Raw genomic sequence first — 17,757 nt, forward strand, 5'->3', positions numbered from 1 at the left:
TGAAATCTTGGTCTACTTTAACAATCTGGAATGTGCTTTTTATTCCTCCCCCTACCCCAAGAGCAACGGATTTCCTTCCCCATGAGTCCTTCTGGGGAGAGATTTCACCTTTTTCTCCTCCATGTTTCCTTCCCACAGTTACCATGCAGATAACAGTCTGTGTTTGCCCTGAGAGATGACTTCCTTCCAGATATTAGCTGGCCCTACAATTTAACACACAGCTACTAGCTCTGGGTCATCTGATGCCTTCGGTGCCTGTGTGAATGTTTATCTAGCTCCCCAGTGACTTACAAGAAGGGCATTTCCTGGAAATCTTGCAGATGGACATTTCACTGTCGTGACATGTTTAGAGTGTCTGAATCACTCCTGTTGCCTAGTAACCTGTTTGTGTTTGGCAGGAGGAAAGTGACTCAGGCACAGGTACAGTCAGATGCAGGGCAGATATTTATTCGGTGCGAACTCCTCCCAGCACTAGACGGTGGGTTTCATGCTTAACCTTGACACTGTTCTTTTCCATGTCACTGGGAGCAGAGGCTCCTTCAATTCTTTTCAAGTCAGGGAATTCAAAGGCCACTATGCTGTGCACAGAATCTACAGATCTCTTGTAGCTGAAATACAGGCTACATTATTTTTTCTATTGAGTTCTGAAGAAGAGCTTTAACACAAAAAGCAATTACAGGATTCTTACATATAAAAGTGAATTGGAATTATAGGCTGTCATGGAAGTTACTTGCCATCCCTATAAGAATTAATTCTCTCATGAATTCACAGTTTATATATTCCTGAACAGTCCTGAGTCACTAATTCTGACCTCATAGTCAAAGAAGGAATTTTTTTCAGGCAACCAGAGGGTTGACTCATTTGGTGGACCATATTTCAGGCCAGAAAAACTATTACACCTTTACATATACCTGTCTTTTTACCTGAAAGAACTGATACCAAAATACAAGTAGCTTCAGAATTGAAGGGGTTCACCCTCAAACACCACTGTGAATATAAATAAATGTACTACACTTCCCTAGTAGTGCAGTGGTTAAAAATCCTCCTGCCAATGCAGGGGACACAGGTTCCAGCCCTGGTCTGGGAAGATCCCACATGCCGCGGAGCAACTAAGCCCGTGTGCCACAACTACTGAGTCTACGCTCTAGAGCCCGTGAGCTACAACTACTGAAGCCTGTGCGCCTAGAGCCCGTGCTCCGCAACAAGAGAAGCCACCGCAATGAGAAGCCCGTGCACCGCAATGAAGAGTAGCCCCCACTCACCGCAACTAGAGAAAGCCCGCACGCAGCAACAAAGACCCAACGCAGCCAAAAATAAGTAAATAAATAAATGTCACTGGCAGCCTAAGGTCACCTTGCTGAGCTTTGTCTTTAAACATAAAGTAGCACGCATGCCTAGGTCACTCTAGAAGCCAAAAATCTAGAATAAAACACTCTGGGTTTGCATTGTATGTAACTTCTTCCACCAGTTATTACTAGTTCCCTAAGATTTTATGGATTTACCATTCTTACTAATCATTTCTATGCATTAAATATTCAAAGGGGGAAAGTGGTTTTAAAAAAGCCACACACATGTACACATACTAGATACTATGTTGCTTTTTTGTCTGGTCCTTTTCAGCCATGTGAGCTATGGACACAGAAAGTAAGATTGTAAGGATGTGCCTAAATGTTACCTCTAATCTTATTGGGAAAGTCCTGAATCCTAAATTTATTTAATGCTAATGGACTGAAGGGGACAAATATAATTTAGAAAGTTTTCTTCTTCCCTTCATCAAATAATATTCATCCTAACACAGGGGTTTCAGTATGCCTGATATCTTTAAGTACTATTAAAAGTATAATGAATAATAGATGTTTTATTTTGTTCTTGACAAAGGGGTGTATAAGTTTACTTAGCAAAGATTTTCATCTTAAATATATGTTAAAACTTTATCTTCTCCAAAATATTTTCTTTTTGAAAGGTATTTTTAGGGAAAAATTTTTTTCCATGTCTAAAAATTTCTTGAAGTCCACCAGACAAATTCCATAGCAGATTTAAGAAATGGGTACTCTCATTATCTACAAATGGATAACTGCAGGTTACAATTACTGCTGGCAAGCAACATGCGGGGGAGTGGGGGTGAATCGCTCTCCAAAGTATTGTTAAGTCCTTAACGATGTGTAAGCAGATTCTCCCAATTTGGGGTTCAGAGCTCATGAGTGGACCTGCTGCAGCCCTATGAGATGTTTAGGCTCATGCATATAACTGGGGGTATAGAGCTTCGTTCTTCAGATTCCCAAAATGCAGTTTAGACTTGGGACACGAAACTGCCAGCAGAAAGCTTAGTATTTAAGCTCATGAAGTTGTTGCTGACTACCTGCTTAATGCGAGTTTCAGTAACAAAAGAATGTTCGTTCCCATGCTATAACTGAAGAATTCAGATAATTAATGGGAGTAGAGCTTCATCTATGATACCACCACAGTTTATTGCATTTGTGTACTCCGAAAGCTAAATTGCTAATTTTTTTTTTTTTTTTTTGGCTGTGTTGGGTCTTTGTTGCTGCGCATGGGCTTTCTCTAGTTGCGGCGAGCGGGGGCTACTCTTTGTTGCAGTGCGCAGGCTTCTCATTGAGGTGGCTTCTCTTGTTGTGGAGCACGGGCTCCAGGCATGCGGGCTTCAGTGGTTGTGGCGTGCAGGCTCAGTAGTTTGGCTCACGGGCTCTAGAGCGCAGGCTCGATAGTTGTAGTGCATGGGCTTAGTTGCTCCGCGGCATGTGGGATCTTCCTGGACCAGGGCTCGAACCCGTGTCCCCTGCATTGGCAGGTGGATTCTTAACCACTGCACCACCAAGGAAGTCCCTAAATTGCTAATTCTGCCTCATCTTTCAAAATCTTATTTAACCTTCATTTAGGTATTTGAATGTCTGCTATCTGAGTGCCTGTTATGACCAAGTAAACCAGACAAACCTAGTCCCTGCCCTCACACAGCTTGTGTCTAGTTGGGGAAACAAATAACTACAACACGAGGAGATAAATGTTTGGATAGTAAAATTAAGATGCTACAGGGACACACATGCCCCTCAGTTCAGGAAAGTCAGGGAAGGCTTCCTGGAAGAAGGACTTTTCAATTCAGATCTGAAGGTGAAGAAAAGTCAGGCAAGGTGCAGGTGGGGTTATTTAAGGCAGAAGGAATAGCACGTGCAAAGGCCTTAAGGAGCAAAGCAGAATGTGGTTTGTGCGTATGGGAACAAAAGGAAAGTCAGCTTGGCTGAAATGCGGAAAGGTTGGCTTATGAAGAGGTTGGTAAGGCCTTGTTATGACACTTGGATTTTGCCTCCAGGATAATGGGATCAAGGAGCGTTTTGTGTTTTGGAAGGATCCCACATATGATTTCCGACACTTAGAAACTGAGAAGATGAACATTTCTTACTCTCAGCAGAAAATTACCAGATCATCCCTATACCCAAGGATAAATGTATAAGGTTCTTTGAAGAACCAATTTTCTGTAGCACCAGTGAGATGCTACCATGAGACCCAGGAAAGCAGAGTGGCTAAGAGCTCAGCCTATAGAGAAAGATGACCTAAATTCAAATTCTAGTCCTACCATGTTCTGGCCAGCCAATCACTTAACTTTGGGCAAATTGCTTAAACTCTTTCTGTCTCAAACTGGAGTTAATAATAGCTACCTCACAAAGTTAAATGAGGTTCTATATGTAAAACACTAACAACAATGGCTGCCACAATGTCATTCAATCTTAGTTATTATCAACAAAAATACACCCGTCAACCGTAAGCATGAAGAACCACTGCTCTGGACTACATGTAGTATTTTTAAACCATACAAACACTTCTCTTCAGAAGCCATCTAATTTCTTTTTTAAAAAGCAGTTTAGGGCTTCCCTGGTGGCGCAGTGGTTGAGAGTCCGCCTGCCAATGCAGGGGACACGGGTTTGTGCCCCAGTCCGGGAAGATCCCACATGCCGCGGAGCGGCTGGGCCCGTGAGCCATGGTCGCTGAGCCTGCGTGTTGGGAGCCTGTGCTCCGTAACGGGAGAGACCACAACAGTGAGGGGCCCACGTACCGCAAAAAAAAAAAAAAAAAACAAAAAAAAAGCAGCTTAAAGAAATAAATCTTTATGTTTAACACTTTTACCAGTTTTCCATTTGAAAAATTTAAAACGGGATGCTAATATAATACAATTATGCAAAATAAGCTTTATTTCAATCTTTAGACCTTATGTCCTATTTGGACAAAGATCTGCTATGCTAAGTGATGTTTCCAGAACTATTGGTTTGCAGTTAAGCTTTAAAATCAGAGCATACTTAGAAATCAGACTGTCTAGCTAAAATTCTGTGGCTATGAATCCAGAAGAATATGAATAAATTCCTTTACCTAATAATCAAATTATAGAAAATTAAAGCAAGAAGTTTTTGGTTTCTTTTTTGTGGTGCCTAAGTATAGACACTGGGAAGACCAAAGAACCAATTGTGGATTCACCACTCAACATAAAACTCTCCAATATGGGACTTCCCTGGTGGCACAGTGGTCAAGAATCTGCCTGACAATGCAGGGGACATGGGTTCAATCCCTGGTCCGGGAAGATCTCATACGCCACAAAGCAACTAAGCTCGTGCGCCACGACTACTGAGCCTGAGCTCTAGAGCCCACGAGCCACAACTACTGAGCCCGCGCACTCTAGGGCCCGCATGCCACAACTGCTGAGTCCACGTGCTGCAACTACTGAAGCCCGCATGCCTAGAGCCCGTGCTCCGCAACAAGAGAAGCCACTGAAATGAGAAGCCTGCACACCGCAACAAAGAGTGGCTGCCGCTCACCACAGCTAGAAAGCCTGCGCACAGCAACGAAGATCCAACGCAGCCAAAAATAAATAAATAAATTTATATATTAAAAAAAACTCTCCAATATCCAGCCGCCGTCTTGTTGCCTCCACTTGTTAGATGTAAATCACAGTTAGAACTCTGAAGCACATTTTACAATAGAACACAGACTACAAGTCAAGATAAAATGTCAAAGGTCAATTAATTGCATGCTAAAAATATGTGTCGCTCACCACTAATACCAATATAGACAGAGAGAATATTAAAGTCTTTGCAAGCTGACTGGGTCAGGGTCCCCAAGACCACTCCCGGTTTGATGATTTACTAGGAGGACTCATAGGACCCAGTATACAGTTGTACTCATGGCTATTTTTACAGCAGAGGGATACAAAGCAAATCAGCAAAGTTTTAAGGTACATGGGGTAAAGTCCAGAGGAGACCAGAGCAAGCTTCCAAGAGTCCTTTCCCAGTGGAATCACACAGGTGGTGCTTAATTGCCCCCAAGAAGTTGTGACAACACCTGTGAAATATCGTCTCCCAGAGAAGCTCATTAGTGACTCTGTGTCTGGGGTTTTTATTAGGGCTGGTCACACAGGAACCTTCTGCTAGACATGTACCTAAATTCTACACTCCCGGAATGCAAGCAGGCATTCAACAGAAACCATACTGTTTGCACAAACAGTCCAGGCACAGTGAGCCATTCTTACCAGGAAACGGTGGGAACCCTCCTCAAATCTAAGTTACCAGGTACCACCAGTCAAGGGCCAACCTTGCAAGTGGGTGTTTCTAAGGAGCGCAGTCTCAGACCTGCTGTGTTAACTCACTTTTGTCCACTGTTCTATTTCAATTAGCTACCATACAGGACCAAACTATAGGAGAAAGGTCTTACTCTTAGCAGGTCACCTAGGTACATCAAGATCCTAAGAAGCACTTTTACCCTGTATATTTTCAGGATTTAAAATGCAGCATTTTTAACATGGACATTGTCTTAACTTACATAGTAGCAGAGCTAAGATGGCCTTCAGTGTCCTTTTTTTTTGCATAATAAAAAGAGCTGAATTCTAGTCCTGTTTACTTTTCTGGGCACTTTCTTCTTAAAAATGCCATTGAAAATTCTGAATGAATAGTATTCCTACACTGAAACTGTGAGAAACCATTTAACTTATCAGATTGGTGAAAAATCCCGACCCAAATGACAGCTAGTCTCACAAGTTTCTAGCAGGGAGTGAGAATAAGATAAATCCCCTCTGGGAGGCAATTTGACAAGACAGCTATGAAAATTATACACATCCTTTATGACTGGCAATTCTACTTTGCAAATTTATACACATATAATTGTGTACATGCAGAATAACCTACACACACAGTTATTTATTGCGGCATTGTTTAAGAGCAAGGATTGGCTACAACCCAAATGTGCATCAATAGGTCACTATTTAAATTGTGGTACATCCATACAATGGACTACTCTGTGACTGTTGAGAGAAGAAAAAAAAAAGAATGAGGACGCTCTCTTTGTACTGATTTGTTAAACCCTCCTACATATATCAGGAGAAAAAAATACATTGTTCGAAAGTATAGTTTGCTATCTTTTACTTTATGAAGGGGGCAAATATGAAGTCATATTTGTGCACAGAGATACTCTGGAAGGCCGCATTAGGCACTGATAGCTGAGGCTGGGACCGGGTGGTGGAGGCAGAATTTGGGCAGAAATCTGCGAACCTGAAAAACATGAAGTAAAATGCTATCCTTGAAAAGTAATCCTTCTTTTCTAAGCCTAGGTCACATCATCCTGGCACCTGTTTTTTGTTTATTGTTTTAATAAGCTTCTCTATTTTGCAGTGATTAAACTAGAGCATTAAGATTGCTTTATCTTATTTTCCGAATCAGGTTCCAACTCTCTCCTTTTCATCTGTGCCTGTCTGCCATCTAGAAGGAGCTTTACCCAGGACACCTGAGAGTGAGTCAAGTTATCTGCGCCTCCCTTCTCCCATCTGTTTGCTGAGGATATTTGGGGGCTTTTCTTATTTATTTATTTATGGCTGGGTTGGGTCTCTGTTGCTGCGCACGGGCTTTTCTCTAGTTCCAGCGGGCGGGGGCTACTCTTTGTTGCGGTGCGCGGGCTTCTCATTGCAGTGGCTTCTCTTGTTGCGGGGCAAGGGTTCTAGGCGCGCGGGCTTCAGTAGTTGTGGCTCACAGGCTTAGGTGCTCTGCGGTATGTGGGATCTTCCCAGACCAGGGCTCAAACCCGCGTCCTCTGCATTGGCAGGCGGATTCTCAACCACTGTGCCACCAGGGAAGCCCTAGTTAGGGGCTTTTTAAAAGCTCCATGAAAGCAGGAATTTTGCTTTGTTCACTGCCTCATTCGCAACACTGAAATGAGCGCCTGGCCCACAGAAATTGTTCAGTAAGTATCTGTTGAATACATGAATTCTTTTCTTTACCCAGCTTCCATGGGACAGACACTATCAGACAAAGGGAGAGATATCACTGCGGTCAAATATTCAGAAATAGTTGTCATTCCTAGTATTGGCTCATATGGGCATTCTAATCCTAGCAACATTCTTAGAATTATTTTGAATTTTACAGAAGACAAACAAATACGCCTATGGAATGCTGTGCTGAACAATGACTCTTAAATATTCCTAAAAATTTATTTTTAATTAACTTGGGATTACATGGCCCTGGGGTCCATCTTTGGGCTGAAGACTTTTTAGGCAAACACCACACTAACTAGTAATGATGAAGAAGAATGGCTGTCATAAGAGCCAACGGAGCCCCGCTCCTAAGGTGCCCTAGCTATAGAGAAGGAAAAGAAAATCTTGTGCATTAAAAATGCAACTCCTATTTATATTTTCAAGAGTAAAATTATCCTAGGAACTAAATTCAAATTAGTTTAGACAGTGAGTTGAGTTGCACAATGTCAATCATGAACGCGAAAACTTCCTTCCTCCTCGGTGGGCAGAGAATGGGTATAACTACCACATTTCTTTGACCTTAGTTTAAAAAGTGCAGAAACAGAATAACTTTGCTAGTAATCATTTCAGTAATGTTGTTGAACAGGTGCACAGCTGACCAATGTTTCTTTGAAGATTTTTAGTGCCACTAATTTTTCTTAATGCACAGCTGAGGCAGTTACTGAGCGCTGTAGTTTGGCAGTCACGCAAAGAGGTTAGGAAGTTTGGGTGTCACCTCTACTTCTCTTGCTGTCATTTAAGACAACAATCCAACAAGTAAGGAAACATCCACTCACCTGAAACAGCTTGAAATCTAAGACTCTCTTGAGGATAAAATAGAAATTCTCAGAGTTAAGGCATTTTCAAAATGTCTTAACTAGAAAAGAGAAGATAGCCGAGAAGTTGCAGGACAACTGGTAGGCAACCAACCTTCAGCGGACGCAAATCACACTTCTGATATAGCACCAGGAAGCACCCAACCTACTGTTTGCAGATGGTAGCACAGCAAATCCCACCGTGGTCCCTGGTCCTCGAAGCAGTGAACACATTCAGTCTTGTAGCAGATCCTTTCTGCGAAGAGTGGGAGGGGCAGAGGATGATAGCTCTAAAAGGCAGATGAAGTGAGAGGTTAAATAAGAATGATGCTTTGTTATGTTTTGCTGGTTTTCTGGGGGTGAGGGTGAAACGATGAGTTCTATGATACTGCCCTCCCTGCAGGAGTCATGGGAGAACACTGGCTCTAACAGGTACCAGAATTTCAGGGGGAGAAAAGCAACTTGGCCATGCATTCCACCAACATTAATTTAATACCTGACAGACCTGTTCAGAGGTGGAGCGAGGAAGATAGGTGGATTCCCATCATGATGCTCACAAGCAGATAAAAGAAGCCTGTGATAAATGCCACTGAGAGGAGTCAGTCAGAATCAGAGCGAGGCTGGCGTGGCTGATTTAGAGCAAGTGGTTAGGGAGTGAGGGGATGCTATTTGAGTTAAGACTTAATAATAATGGGGGCTGGGATATGGAAGAAGAGCACTGCAGGTCAAAGAAGCAGCTGGTTCAAAGGCCCTGAGGCAGGAATGAGCCAGGCAGGTTGAAAGAATGGAAAGGCAATGGAGCATTGAAACTCAGGAATAGAGAAGTGCAGCGGAGACCAGAGGCCAGAGGCCAGGTCACCGAGGACTTTGCAGAGCAGGTGAGGAACTGCCAATACACAGGCAAACTCAGTGTCACCGAAACCCAGGCTGCTGTGCGGTGCATAATCTGTCATGTTCAAACAAAATGGTGGAGGATTCCCTTCGAAATACACACAACTGCTGTGATATTTTAATGGGTTTTTAAATAGACTTTATTTTTTAGAGGAGTTTTAGATTCACGGTGAAATTGAGCAGAAAGTGCAGAGATTTCCCATACTTCCCCACACACGCATAGCCTCCTCCATCATCAACGTCCCCCATGGAGTGGGTGGTACATATGTTACCATCAATGAACCTACGTGGACTCATCATAATCACCCAGAGTCCACAGTTTACAGCAACGTTCACCCTTGCTGGCATACGTTTTATGGGTTTGGACATGGGTATAATGACATGTATCTACTATTAAAGTATCAGAGTCGTTTCACTGCCCTAAAAATCCACTATGCTCCACCTATTCATCTCTCCCTCCTCTCTTTCAACGGATTTTAAGTAGCTGAAATTTGACTGGGGGGTGGAAGTAAAATGTATACCATTTTCCAGAAGTTTACAATTCATAGAACCACCATATGAATATCCTAAGAGTATAGACTGAGATACACACACAGACACACACACACACACAAAGACACACACACACGATATTTGGTAGTTGACGTATATATACCTTTTAAATGCTTAACAGATTTCATTAAAATGTATGTTTAACAATTACAGGGCATATACATACATATCCACAACCAGAAACTGATTTTCAACTGAGATCCCACTTTCACCAAAAATACTCAACTGTTGGAAGAGACTCAAGAACGAATGTTCTTGAAATGAAAGCCCTAGTCCACACAAAAACTTGTGCACAAATGTTCATTCTGCATTATTCATAACAGCCCAAAATGGAAACAATCCAAACGTCCATCAGCTGATGAATGGATGAACAAAATGTGGTGTATCCCTATCATAAAATATTATTTGGCAATAAAAAGGAATGAAGGAGTGATATATGCTAGAACATGGATGAACCTTGACAACATTAAATAGAAGAAGCCAGTTACAAAAGATCACATGTTGCATGATTCCATTTATTTGAAGTGTGCAGAAGAGGCAAGTCCGTACCTCTGAGAGAAGTAGGTATGGAGAAAGTAGGTGAGCATTGCCAAGGGCTGGAGGCAGAAGAGAATCGGTAGTGAATATCAACGTGTATGGGGTTTCTAGTGGCGCAGTGGTGGCGCAGTGGGCTTCCCTGGTGGCGCAGTGGTTAAGAATCCACCTGCCAATGCAGGCGACACGGGTTCGAGCCCTGGTCCGGGAAGATCCCACATGCTGTGGAGCAACTAAGCCCGCGCACCACAACTACTGAGCCCGTGCTCTAGAGCCCATGAGCCACAACTACTGAGCCCGTGAGCCACAGCTACTGAAGCCCACACACCTAGAGCCCGTGCTCCACAACAAGATAAGCCACCACAATGAGAAGCCCAGGCACCGCAAAGAAGAGTAGCCCCCGCTCACCGCAACTAGAGAAAGCCCACGTGCAGCCAACGCAGCCAAAAATAAGTAAATTTTTTTAAAAAGTGTGTATGGGGTTTCTTTTGGGGATGATATAAATGTTCTAAAATTAGTGTGATGGTGCACAACTCTGTGAATACACTAAAAATCACTGAATTGTACTCTTTAAAAGAGTGAATTTTATGGTATGAATTACATCTCAATAAAGTTGTTATAAAAATTAAAGAACAAGGGAATTCCCTGGCAGTCCAGTGGTTAGGACTTGGTGCTTTCATTGCCGGAGCCCAGGTTCGATTGCTAGCTGGGGAACTAACATCCTGCCAGCCGCTCGGCGTGGCCAAAAATTAAAATTAAAATTAAAATTAAAAATTGTAAGTATATCTGAAATGCCGGGTAGAGATGAATAGACTGGTCAACAATGCTACGTTCCAATAAGGCCCATAATAGGAAGCAACTTAGTTTACATTACAGACACCATACAATACTCTCAGTGGGCCATGTTCACTCCTTTGAAAAGACCGCCCCACCCTCAGAGAATGTCTTTCTCATTTCACTTGGGACCTCGTTCCAGCTATGACCTCTCTCTTGACTTCACCCACCACTGCCACTAAACTGACCCTACTTCCAGCCACCAGTGTTTCCCCTGGATTGCCTTAATCTTCTCCCGCGCCGGATTTTCCACAGGAAAATCTGATCTTTCTAAAAATTTACTCTCACTTGAAACCCTTCAGAGGTTCCCCATATTTAAGCTATTTCTGGAACACTGAGGTACTGTTAGAAGAAATTAATGCATATTCATATTCAATCAGGTAGTACATGTGCCTCTTAATAGTAAAGGTGCCTAAAAATATGGCCTCAAAGTATCCCCAAACCATGCCTGTCCCTGCCTGTAGGGACACTGGTTGCACTGTTAACACCCACCAATAATCTCATGGGCTAATCTTTGTATCTGCCAACTTGAGCTACTCTATCAAAAGGATCAATTCAATTACCTATTTATAAGGTCAAGAGTCAAGTTAGCTTAGATAAATACCTGATAAGGTAAGATACCTGATAAGGTAAGAACTGGGCTAAGAAAGAGATTTCTCAAGAAGACACACATCCCGAAGGTCCAATGCTTTTCGTGTACCTACACACAGCGGTATGTAGAAACAAGCCCAGAGTGTCAAGTTGGGAGAAGCTGAAACTTAAAGTAGCTCATAAAACAGGGCAACAGTTTATTTCTTAGGTAGCAGGGGTAAGTCAAATTAAAGAAGAGCAGATAGTGGTTCCTGGGCCATAACTTAAGTCTGTGGACATTTATAATTGTTTCTGTCATGGTATTAATGATACTGATAACATCATCAGCTTATAGTTTTTTTCATCTAGTCAAACTCAAAATGTGTGCTCTTGTTGAAAAGGAGATGGGTAAAGGGGGTGGATGTTAGACTGCAAATTCATGCTCACTACTCCAAACACTCTGTACACATCCTGAAGTACTTAAGAGAAGACCCATTTAAAAGAGTGTCATGGAAGTTCATTTATTTTAATTTGAAGTATATATACCATGCATCACTTCAGAAAGGAATAAAGTAAATGATACAGCTAAGAAGTAAAATACTCCTGTAAAAGGAGTAACATAGGATCAGAAAGCCAGGTAAATAGAGACCAGGGGTTCTTTTTTTTTTTTGGCGGTACGCGGGCCTCTCACTGTTGTGGCCTCTCCCGTTGCAGAGCACAGGCTCCGGACGTGCAGGCTCAGCGGCCATGTCTCATGGGCCTAGCCGCTCTGTGGCATGTGGGATCTTCCCGGACCGGGGCACGAACCCGTGTCCCCTGCATCAGCAGGCGGACTCTCAACCACTGTGCCACCAGGGAAGCCCAGGGGTTCTTGATCACAAGATGCAGAGGGAGGAGTGCGGGTGTGTTTCCTGTGACTGAATATTGTCTCACCCACTCCCAGTAAGAAATCGCCACACTCAGCACCTCTGGGACTCCAGACATGATACAGAACCTCCCTGTGCCTCAGTTTCCTCATCTATAAATAGGGATAACAATAGCACTAACTTCATAGGGTCCTTAAGAGGGGTGAAGGAGTTAATATTTATAAAGACCTTAGAAACGGCACCTGGCATATAGTATGCGTTATCCATATTTGTTAACTAACTAAAATAGAAAGGAAAGAACAGGGGGGATTGAGTGTACTGGTTAAGTTTTACAACATGACGAATACTGGGATACATATTTGGCTCTCAGTTCCTTTGCAGCTAGAGCAAAAAAGAGAAGAGACAAAATTGTCCAAACTCAGAGTATGAGTATCTCCGTATCTGCACGTATTAGGAGGATGGGGAATGGGGAACTATGTTTGTTCCCTAGCGGAAAAAAAGCTTCTCTTGACACTTAGCTCTAACATGCTCACTGTGTACAGACACAAGAGGCAGTGAGCAACAGCACAGATCAGGGAGACCATGTCACATGTTAGTTTTTCACCATGACCCTCAATAAATTCCGAAGCATGGCTCTCTGGAGTTTCTTTGGTAGGAAGCCAACGCAATGCAATACAAATAAGCAGCTCTGATGGTCTGGCTCATTTCAGGGACACAACTGCACCAGAAATCCATCCTTTACTTCCATATCCCTCAGCCACGCATCTGATAAGAGCTGAAGAGAAGACAGTTCCAAATCTGTGGAACAAATTCTCTACCATCAGGAGATGGCCAAGATACAGCCCCATAAAAACACTAAGTAACCTGATGCGTTGAAAGTGACTTTCCACAGAAGCCTCTGTTTTTAAGTCTAATGGACTTGAGAGTCACCATCTGGCCAAAGAACAGCCATAATATCTCAGGGGATTGAACAGCTCAAAGAATATTCCTATTTGTCACAGTCATCTCAGGCTCTATCTAACAGTTAAACGTGGAGCATTTCCAAATTACAAAAGCCATTGTGCTGGAGGTACATTTCATTGTAAGTTGGAAAATAGATTAATTTTTATTTTAAAGACTAGTTGTTAGAGGGCAAACCTTAGCTAGCAAAGGACCTTTGTTCCTTCAGATATTCCCCTGCTGTACATGGAAGACACGACACAGCTGAACTCCCACGCTATTCCACAAACCCTGGGAATTAGCTGATGTTCCAGTGATTTGTCATCTTGTTTCATTCCATCAGGCAAAGTGTGCTGCTCTTAGGACTGATTATTTAAGAATGTTTCTTCAGATTGAAATCGTGTTCCATCTTAAAGTTGTTAATCAACTGTAGCGATGTATTTTCATTTTAATTCTTGGGGGGTATTACTAAAGCCACCCAAAGAAAGCAGAAATAGATGAATTCACTTGCAGTTTACAGGCACTAAACATAGCACTTGGCAAGGAAGAAGAACCGAGGGTGGCATGTATAATAAATCCCCGTGCATCTCTGGACAAACATCACTTCCTTGAAAAGAAGCCTTTTCTTGACTCTTCCAGATTGGATTAGGATCCCCTTTACCTGCTTCCACATCGCTCTATACTTTTTCTCCACCATAACTGTTTGCTAATTGTAACTAACTAGTCAACTACTGGTAAAGGTTTACTGGCTCTTTTCTGTCAGACTGTAAACCCCATGAGGGAAGGGACCACATCTGTCAGGTTTATCTTGTTCCTGGCACATAGCTGATATTATTTGTTCACTGAGTAACCCCCGCTTTATGAGATAGCCATCTGTGCTCCTGAAGACTCCCATGTAAGCCCCTGGCGAGTAAGACAATGAAGTCCTTGAAGTAATCTGATAAAGGGGGGAGGAAGGGAGGAAAGCATTACATATCATGAAACCTGCAAGTCTGATGCCTTGAAAATTTTCAGAAGCAGAGTCCTTGGATGTACACATGGCAGGTATGAGTGAGAGAGGGAGGGAGAAACGGGGGGGGAGGGAGGATGGACTAATTTAGGCGGGGGCTTTAAGAGTAAAACTGTATGATGAGAACTCAAATAGTGTCTTCTAATTATAGACTCAAATTTGAAAGGTCACTCTGTACTTCTCTCTGCCTAATACAAGCAGCATTCAAACATCCCAGAAATAGGAGCGCTTTTTTTTTTTTTTTTTTTTTAAAGCCCAGAGAGAAAAAGTTGAACAGATTTAAAAAGCCCTGTGTCTCTCAGCCTCTACAGTTTTTCTGTTAGGTCTTCCATGAAGAGACAATTGTCAATCTAGTTCTTTCCTTCAGGACACAAAGTTGTTGTTACATTCGAATTCCTCAACTCTTTAGAGTAAAAGTCGCAAGAAATAGTACCACATAGTATCATAACAGTGAAACGTCAATAATTACTTAATTTTAAGAAATGCTTTCAGACCTACTGCAACCAAAGAAAACAATATTTTTATAATTTAACACTGAAAGTGAGAAGGTGCTTTAAACTTACTGGTGAGCAAAGAAACCCGAATCAAAATATTTGTGTTAAAAAAACCCACAAAATTATCAAGCCGCTCTCTAGGACTACTGTAAAATACATTTCTTATATTTTACAAACACCCTAAGAATGTGAACAAGATTTAACTCTGAGCCTCTGACATTATTAATAACAGTGAAAAACTGGAAATAACTAAGTATCCAACAACAGTGGGATGCTTAAATAAATTGTGATGAATGAATGCAACAGAATACTGAAATACTTCTCTACCATGTTGAGTGGGGAGTGACAAGAGGTTCATGATATATCCATGAGTGCAAAACAGTGATATATGTCTGACCCTATTTATCTTGTTTTTTAGAAGTTGTACATGGGAATTCCCTGGCAGTCCAGTACTGGTTAGGATTCTGCGCTTCCATTGCAGGGGGCATGGGTTCGATCCCTGGTCGGGGAACTAAGATGCCACATGCCGGGCGGCGCTGCAAAAAAAAAGTTGCACACATAAATGTAAATGCTGGAAAGATCACGCAAAATTCTAACAGGTGATAGATTATAGATGACTTAAGGTTTCCCTTTGCGTATCAAGGTTCAAAATTTTCTAAAATAAACATGAGTTGTTACTATAATTTAAAAGTTAAAGAGAAAAGGTGAGTCTTAAACTCCCAAAATAAATTTCCAAATATCAGCTATTATATTAACAGTCTCTTAAAGAAGTTTAGTATTATGATAAGCACAGAGTCTGTTTAAACTAAGGATAAAAATAATAAACCTCATTTTTCATTTTGGTAACTATGTGTGGGGTAGGCAAATAAAAACATTCTGTCTCGGAAACTTAAGAAGTTTTCTTTTTAGCAAGATGCCATTTGTGGTAACATGCCACCAGGTAGCAAAGAGATCAGCCCCTCTAGTTAAATATAGCATAATTATATAGTTCATAAAATTAAAGTAAAATGTACATATTTGCTGTGATTACTACTCTTGCTCAAATAAAATGCTGTCTTTGAAAATAAAAATGAAACTAGAAGTAAAAATGAAACCAGACATGGATAAATATGAATTAAGAAAGAAACAAACTGCGGGGGGGTGGGGGGGGCAGTGGAGGGGGTGTTATTAGAAGGAGGCTGCCAGACAGAGAGAATTCACCTCTGGTCAGGGAGAAAGGACGTTTGTGGGGAGGCAGAGTAACTCCTCAGGATACAGAAGCATTATAATCAAAACCGCAAGGATTCTGTGGTATAGGTACCTGAGTAGATTAACAGAATGAGCAGACTAGCTACACCTGAGTAATTCAGCCAGCACTAGACTTGCGCTAGCTCTCCAGCTCTTGCTTGGGAAGTCTCCTTTAGATTCCCAAGTTTCTTGCTTCTGTGATCCATTTCCTCTAGTTCTTATTTTTCTCTCTCTTAATCTTTTGTGGTCCTTGCTCTTAACGTTTCTAAGAGATTGATTACTCCAGCCTCCTCACTAGTTATCAGCAGTTTGCTTCTCTTGTTTTTAGAACATGAATAATTTGTACTTACTTTAACTCTTACAAAGTTTACCTGGTCTACCTGTGTATCATGACCCATCACAGACATCCTCACCCAACAGGTTTCCAACATTCCTTCTAAGCAATATCAAAGCAAAATACATACTGGCATATTTACATAATCCTCTGTTTCATAAAGCAATGTCTTTCAAGATCTTCTTTTTAAGTCTTGGAGGAAGGATGATGTTCAGAGAACAAAATGTTGAGTCAAGAAAGTAAACTCTCAGGACCACAAAGAGTTATGTGGTGTCCAAATAAAAGAACAATTAAAATACCAGGAATAACTGGAAAGGGGGAAGAAGAAAGAAGTGAAATGAGGGGCACACTAGCAGAAGGTTTTGCAACTGAACCTTGAGCAAAATAAAGGAAAATGAAGCAACGCATCCAAAGCCCAGGGATGATGAACATATTTTGAGGGCAGGGGCCAGTGGTGAGAATCAAGATGTAAACCAGAGCTCCTGCTGGTAGCACCTGCTGGTAGAAACCAGGCTCTACCGGGCTGTCATAAAAATGGATAGCGATGCTGACCAAGTAAGTAAATCAGCTGTGTACTCTTACGTTGAGCTTCTAAGTCATGCATGGTCAGAGGCTATCTCTCAGAGTGCACGAAGGAAGAGTCTGAGTAAACATTATGAATGTCATTATTAATGACCATCCTACCCTCTCTCTTGCTATTGAAATCAACCCATGGGCTTTGAATACTTTGGACACCACCTTGATTTCAGAGAAGAGAGATGAGGTTTAGCGCCTTGAGAAAGAAACTCTGAGGTCCTCCCTAACCTCCCTGAAGTGTCTAAAGCTTGCTCTAGAGAAAAGTAAAGAATAATTGCTATTCACCCTTACGGAAAGGTTTACAGACAGTAAATAATCCCGATGTTGGATCACATTTCTAAACAAACAAACAAACAAAAATATGTCAAGGAAACGCAAGCATGCGTATTCTCCCCACTGAGAATACACACGTTCATTTTTCACTCTTTCATGGTACTTTACACTGTAATAATGTATTAGGTGGTGAGTCACTCTCTAATTGAGAGCAGTGGGAAATACGATGAAAACAAGAAAGGAAAGAGGCTTCCTGAGGGACAGAGCATGAGCAAAGAATACTTTAGTATAGTCAGGAGACCTGGTTTTAACCTGGATTCTGACATTGCTAAGTGTGATCTTTAAAAGTCACTTTAACAGATCCAGCATACAGAAAATCAAGTTGAACTCAACAATACAATCAATCCACTGGATCTAACTGACATCTCTAGACTACTTCTATCTTGTAACAGCAGAACACACATTCTTCTCAAACTCACATGAACATTCACCAAGAGAGACCACATTCTGGGCCACAAAACACACCTTAATAAATCTAAAAGGACAGAAATTATACAATGTCTCCTT

At 41.8% G+C, this 17,757-nt stretch overlaps 1 protein-coding gene across 6 annotated transcripts in view; it reads right to left on the bottom strand.

Moving 5' to 3' along the window:
* Window positions 1–17,757, bottom strand: part of SGMS2 (sphingomyelin synthase 2) — a 155,798-nt gene that overhangs the window by 41,655 nt on the left and 96,386 nt on the right. For all 6 annotated transcript variants that reach the window (XM_079921073.1, XM_079921074.1, XM_079921075.1 and 3 more), the window contains one exon: window positions 8,262–8,381. The gene's annotated coding sequence lies outside the window, so the exon portion shown is untranslated. The remainder of the gene's footprint in view (window positions 1–8,261; window positions 8,382–17,757) is intronic.

The sequence above is a fragment of the Stenella coeruleoalba genome, assembly GCF_951394435.1.
Source record: "Stenella coeruleoalba genome assembly, chromosome: 4".
In the NCBI taxonomy this organism is placed as follows: Eukaryota; Metazoa; Chordata; class Mammalia; order Artiodactyla; family Delphinidae; genus Stenella; species Stenella coeruleoalba.